This window comes from Misgurnus anguillicaudatus, chromosome 25 (assembly GCF_027580225.2).
Source record: "Misgurnus anguillicaudatus chromosome 25, ASM2758022v2, whole genome shotgun sequence".
Classification (NCBI taxonomy): domain Eukaryota; kingdom Metazoa; phylum Chordata; class Actinopteri; order Cypriniformes; family Cobitidae; genus Misgurnus; species Misgurnus anguillicaudatus.
This window is the reverse complement of record NC_073361.2, coordinates 22,729,707-22,736,828: the sequence shown is the minus strand read 5'-3', so window position 1 is coordinate 22,736,828 and position 7,122 is coordinate 22,729,707.

Here is a 7,122-nt window from a genome sequence, read left to right as displayed (position 1 = left end):
TCCCCCTCACAATGTCTGCCTATTGAAAAGAACGATGCTCCCACGCTCCGCCCTCGACCTAGCCCATCAGCTGGACTTCAATGCAGATAACAACAACAAAGAAGAGAGGCTGTGATATGGCCAGGCAGGAGAGGACCAATCAGGAAACTTTATCTCGTTTTTTATTTACATAAAGGAGTCTGATTGGCTGAGCTGTCCGCTGAGCGTCATTGCTTGTTCATTGTGTTGCACAGATGCATAGTGGCTTGTTAGAAGATGCATCATTACACACACGCGTACACACGATTATATAAGTAAATATTTATTATATAAATAATTATTTTTAACTCTGGTCATACATGTAAACGTAGCGTTGTAGACTACACTAATTGTTGATTACTTCATTTGTAAGTCGCTAAATTAATTTATATAAATATATCTTATTTTTAAATCCCATTAAATCACAGCATCACAAATAATCGTATATGTTGAAATATATATTTTTTTTAGTCAGCTCAATTTGTTTGTTTGTCACATCCACAATCATACTGAGGCCGTTTCTCAATCAGAAGCCTGCAGCATCCGGAGGACGCATTTGTAGGCTGCATACGTCATCAAGACTGTCTTATTTCAGAATATTAACAATTATACAGTTGACTATAAATTTTAGTTAATCGTAGATTGTTGTAATATCCTTAAGACTTGCAAATGTAATGCTCATTTAACTTAAATAAACTAGGTTTGATGACGTATGCAGCCTGCATATGCGACCTCCAAAGGCTGCAGCCTCCCGATTTTGAAACGGCCACAGTATACAATTCGCACAATTTGGCCGGACCGTGCAAGTAATAAACATAATAGAAAAAGAGATGATAATAATAAAATACAAAACAACAACAATAATGTATGTAGGATAAACTAAAATAAAAAATGTCCAAGTCTTCCTCTAAAATACAGAAATCCATCTGTTCGCATGTCCACCTGCATTTCATTTAATATCCACATGGTGGGGCAATTGTTTTAAATGTAGTTTGTATGGTTAAACCTGGCCTGAAGTGGTTATTTTGAAGAAATTATAAATTAGTTTAAGAAGCAACCTTTGTTAATGTTTAGCAATGAAACAATATGTATAAAATCACGTTGTAGCTTGCTGATTTATTACATTAAAAAAAAAAAAATTAACAGTTTAGTTGTTGGTTAATAATAATCATTTACAAGCTAGGCCTACATTATGAATTGTGTCTATGTCAGTGGTTCTCAAACTGGGGGCCGTAGCCTCCTGGGGGGCCCTGAGATGGTCCCCAGTTTAATCACATTTTATAAAATACATTAATTTATCATAACTTCTGTGTAATTAAACCTCAGAAAAATAAGGCTACTAACCAACAGGACTACATTATATACATAAAATGTTTTGTTTAATTCAAATTTTAAGTTTTGAAATGTTTTATGTCCTAAATTTTCTTTGAAGGGGCATAAAGGGATACACCGTATGGGGCGCCACACGTCGAAAAAGTTTGAGAACCACTGGTCTATGCCCACCTGTCAATGACCACCCAAGTGTGCAAATAGTATTTGTTCATTTCTTTAAATGTTTTACCATAAATGCATTGCAACATACAATTGTTTGTCAAGTTAAAAGGTCAACAAATTGCACATTTTCAAATAGTAGTTTGCATGGTATTGTTTCATAATTGAAACACTTTAGTAGTAAAAGCTTCTATTTGCTAGCCACTTTTCATGAGCAGTTCCTGTGTGTACTTCCAGTGAGTGCCAAACTCTTCACAAAGTCGCTGCTTGTAATCATTTCAGTCAGGCAAAGAAGCAAATAGCTTTGAAGAATCCTCAGAGAGATTCGGTGTGGTCCAGAAGAGGTGACAGGAGATTTGAAAACTCTTTTGTGTTTCCTGTGAGACTCATCAGCATGAAGAACGAGTATCGTTTTCCTCTTTGACTGGGCCTATGTACTTTTGACTGCTATCTCTCCAGAGACTCCAGTATATACTGTGAATAACATTTCCATCGGCGGAGCTCCGGCTCTCTCCTCTGACGACTTGTGAAGCAGCTGTGCTCTTCCAGCTCAAAAAGGTTATCGGTCTGTGTCATAATCAAATAGAGAATAAACAAGAAGATAATTTACAGGGAGAAGAGACTCTTTCCTCCAAGGCTTTGAGGGGTCCTGAAAAATCAAGACCTCATTTTTAAGGCAATTGCATTGTGACATAAGCATGCTGATTCAAGGTTAAGGATATTTCTATTATCTCCCTTGAATACTGACATGCCCATGAGTATTTTTGACGTAGTTTCTATTTTACTTCACAAGTAATTTCACACCGGTCTCAAATGTTTGGAAGCAAAGCACATTAAGTACCCATTTAGAGATGCAAAATAATACACTGCAAGAGAAATGCTCAAAAGCTAAAATGCTTCATAATCAATTTAAATGTTAATAAGTATCCACCGTATCCCTCTACATTCACGGAACACAGAAAAACAACTCTAATAAAATAAAAGTGCTACAAAAGATTCCTCACAACAATGTCATAACCATTTTTGTTTGTATAAGCGAAAGGTTCATTAAAGAAACATTTTTATAGTCTAAATAACCCTTTTCCATTACCAAAAACCTTTAATGAAAAGAGAAGTTCATCATTTTAAATGTTCCTTATGATACCATACAGCCAAAAAATGAATTTACTATGGCATTGTGTTGCACCTTTATTTTTAAAAGCAAATATTAACAAAGTCCATACAATAAAAGTGAACTATCAGACTATTATCTCCATTAATGGTAAAAATATCTGATAGTTGCCTGATAAAGACCTTTTTGGTCAAAACTTGCGTTTTTTAATAAATTATCTTTGGGAGTAGTAGTGGCAGCATGCTGATTTTTGTTTATGTTACGTTGCTTGATTGGCACCTGCCCTGTCATGAAAAGCTGTCACTTGGGCAGTACCCTTAAAGGCGGGGTGCACGGTCTCTGAAAGCCAATGTTGACATTTGAAATCACCTAAACGAACTCGCACCTACCCCATTAGAATCTGGACCTTTTTTTGATAGACCCGCCCCACACATAGGCAACCCTTACTGCTGATTGGCTACAAGTGTGTTTTGGTACTCTGCCCGACTCCCTTTTCCAAAGCCTTTCTCAACAATCGTGCACCCTTTATCATTTAGGTACCTTAGGTACAAATATGCACCCTTTACACTGTAAATAAAGATTTATGGTTCAACTTCAAAAAGTAAGTTACCTGGTTACCTTAAGATTTTGAGTTAATTCAACTTAAAAGTTAAAACAGTTGTCAAACCAGGGAAAGAAACCAGGTGACTTACTTTTTAAAAGGGATAGTTCACCCAAAAATGAAAATAATGTCATTAATGACTCACCCCAATGTCGCTCCAAACTCGCAAGACCTCCGTTCATCCTCGGAACATAGTTTAAGATGTTTTATATTTAGTCCGAGACTTGTTGACCCTTCATTGAAAATCTATGTGTGGTATACTGTCCATGTCCATAAAGGTAATAAAACATCATCAAAGTAGTCCATGTGACATCAGTGACTTTATTCAGCATTGTCTTCTCTTCCGGTTCTGTTGTGAATTCAATGCGCGAGACTAAAGTCACGTGACTGCAGTGACACGACTGACGTACGACGTGGCTGACGTGTTATCTGGTGCACCCCAGCTGTTTGTTTTTTTTTGCGTCCGAGCTTCGTTTACAATCTGAGGGAGATGCATGCTGTAAGTTTGAAAAAAAAACTTTGCAAACATGTCTGAGGAAAACACGTCAGCCGCGTCACTGCAGTCACGTGACTTTAGTCTTCTGTTTTAGATTTAGTCCGAGTGCTTGCTGACCCTTCATTGAAAATCTACGTACAGTATACTGTCCATGTCCAGAAAGGTGGTGGAGACATCATCAAGGTGGTCCGTGTGGCATCGGTGGGTCAGTTAGAATGTGTCGAAGCATTGAAGATGCATTTTGGTTTAAAAATAACAAAAATTACGAATTTATTCAGCATTGTCTTCTCTTCGGGTTCTGTTGTGAATCGCGTGCACGAGACTAAAGTCACGTGACTGCAGTGACGCGACTGACGTATGACGTGGCTGACGTGTTATCTGGTGCACCCCAGCTGTTTTTTTTTTTTTGCGTCCGAGCTTCGTTTACAATCTGAGGGAGATGCATGCTGTAAGTTTGAAAAAAAAACTTCGCAAACATGTCTGAGGAAAATACGTCAGCCGCGTCACTGCAGTCACGTGACTTTAGTCTTCTGTTTTAGATTTAGTCCGAGTGCTTGCTGACCCTTCATTGAAAATCTACGTACGGTATACTGTCCATGTCCAGAAAGGTAATTAAAACATCATCAAAGTAGTCCATGTGACATCAGTGGGTCAGTTAGAATGTGTTGAAGCATAGAAAATACATTTTGGTCTAAAAATAACAAAAATTACGAATTTATTCAGCATTGTCTTCTCTTCGGGTTCTGTTGTGAATCGCGTGCACGAGACTAAAGTCACGTGACTGCAGTGACGGGACTGACGTACGACGCGGCTGACGTGTTATCTGGTGCACCCCAGCTGTTTTTTTTTTGTGCGTCCGAGCTTCGTTTACAATCTGAGGGAGATTCATGCTGTAAGTTTGAAAAAAAACTTCGCAAACATGTCTGAGGAAAACGCGTCACTGCAGTCACGTGACTTTAGTCTTCTGTTTTAGATTTAGTCCAAGTGCTTGCTGACCCTTCATTGAAAATCTACGTACGGTATACTGTCCATGTCCAGAAAGGTAATAAAAACATCATCAAAGTATTCCATCTGACATCAGTGGGTCAGTTAGAATGTGTTGAAGCATCGAAAATACATTTTGGTCTAAAAATAAAAAAAATTACGAATTTATTCAGCATTGTCTTCTCTTCCGGTTCTGTTGTGAATCGCGTGCACGAGACTAAAGTCACTTGACTGGAGTGACACAGCTGACACGTTATCCTCAGACATGTTTGCAAAGTTGTTTTTTTTAACTCATAGCATGTGTCTCCCTCAGACTGTAAACAAAGCTCGGACGCACAAAAAAAACAGCTGGGGCGCACCAGATAACACGTCAGCCGTGTCATACGTCAGTCGTGTCACTGCAGTCACGTTACTTTAGTCTCATGCACGCGATTCACAACAGAACCGGAAGAGAAGACAATGCTAAATAAAGTCACTGATGTCACATGGACTACTTTGATGATGTTTTTATTGCCTTTCTGGACATGGATAGTATACCGTACATAGATTTTCAATGAAGGGTCGGCTCGTACTAAATCTAAAACATCTTAAACTGTGTTTCCAAAGATGAACAGAGGTTTTACGAGTTTGGAATGACATAAGGGTGAGTCATTAATTATATATTTTTCATTTTTGGGTGAACTATCCCTTTAAGTTAAACCAACTTTCTTTTACATACAAAAAGGTACTTTTTGCAATGGTACTGCCCCAGCTTTTGCTCCTTTATTTCTGTGAGTGTGCCGAAAACTCTTTCTCTATGTGCAGATATTTGTCTCCAAATCTGCATTAAAAAAGTTTGAAACAGCATGATAGGTGTCTTATCCCTTTAATGTAACCCATTGCTTTTAACAATGTCTTTACGTGGGAGACATACAGTACACATTCAAATTGCATATAAATCCAGAGGAAGCTGATGTCAGCGCATTATGATGTGAATTCATTCTGACGTGCTTGTCAACCACTGATAGCTTTGAGAACAAATTCCCATTGTTTCGGCAGACCTATGTATAGCAATTCAAGCAATATATTTAGACCAAAGCCATAGAATCTGAAGGCAGCCTCGGTTTAAAGAGCTCTACAGGGAGGTCCGGCAAGATTGATGTGGCTATAGAGCGCAGCCGGTGCTAATAAATTCATTAACTTGCCCACTACAGGGCCACAGCGAGAATCATTTCCTGACTTTTAAGGATCTGATCAAGCATGCTCCACATGAAAATCGAGTTTAATTATGATAGACGTCTTGCTCGGAGTAGTTAAACATTATCCAGCCTGATGTCACGGGAATCTTGACGTATTTTACAAAAAATTTGCATGAAGACGTACGAAGTAACTACAAAATGCATTTATAAAAAAAAAAAAAACAATAATGACTAACCCCAACATCTCAAGTGTAAAAGCAAATAATACAAAAATGTACGAATGTGGTTTTAATTTAAATTATCCACATCGTAAAATACGAATGCCATGAGATTGTGTTGGCATTAACAACAAGCAAGCATCACATGGCATTTATTAGGTGAAAACTCCAAAGTCACACAGCATCCATCTATAGATAGCTTACAGGTATGTGAAGCATCTTGTTACAGCACCCCAAGCTGCGATTTTGCATTTACAGTGTCAACAGATCACCAAATGGCATTATTTTATTTTGGGCATCACTAATTATACATCGTATTGAAGCCTTTCCTTGAAAGTGTGGCTTCTGACAGCTATGAAAATGAGAATAGTAATGATGCTCTCGTGTACGCCTGCAGGTGAAATGATGGCGAGAATTTTAATGAGAGGTGAACGCAATTGCTCGAAACAAACTTAAGTGTCATTCAAAGTTTTTGTTTTGTTTGAATAGTGTTTTGTTTGTGCACTAAGAGGAAGACTTTATAGCTCAGATGTTGAGACTTTATTGACCTCAAGGCTTCCTGAGCAGAGGAAGACAAATTTCCTCAGATGTAACATGGCAGTAAAGTTAAATCGTGTATATTGGTATAAAGAATGATCAGCTTTGAGAACACATATACCTGAAGGTCACGCTGTCATTGTGTTGTTGTTGGGACTGATCAGACTCTCCTTGTAACACTTTTTGACTGGTTGCACCTTTGGTGATACATGAATCATGGGTAAGTGGATGGTAAGCATTGTTATGTTGACTTTACGTTTCACAGGGTGTTGACCCGTCACAATCAGAGGGCACAATGGGCAGAGAAGTGAAACAAACAAAAGGGCAATGATTTCATGCCCATCTGATTTAATCCAAAAGACGCTCGGTTAGTTGTGCTCTTGTATTTTCAGTGTTACGTAAATGGACGGCACATCCGATTATACGGAATAAGATGGGATCACATGAGGGTGAAATCTGTGTAAGGATGTCCAAAATGAATGTTTATG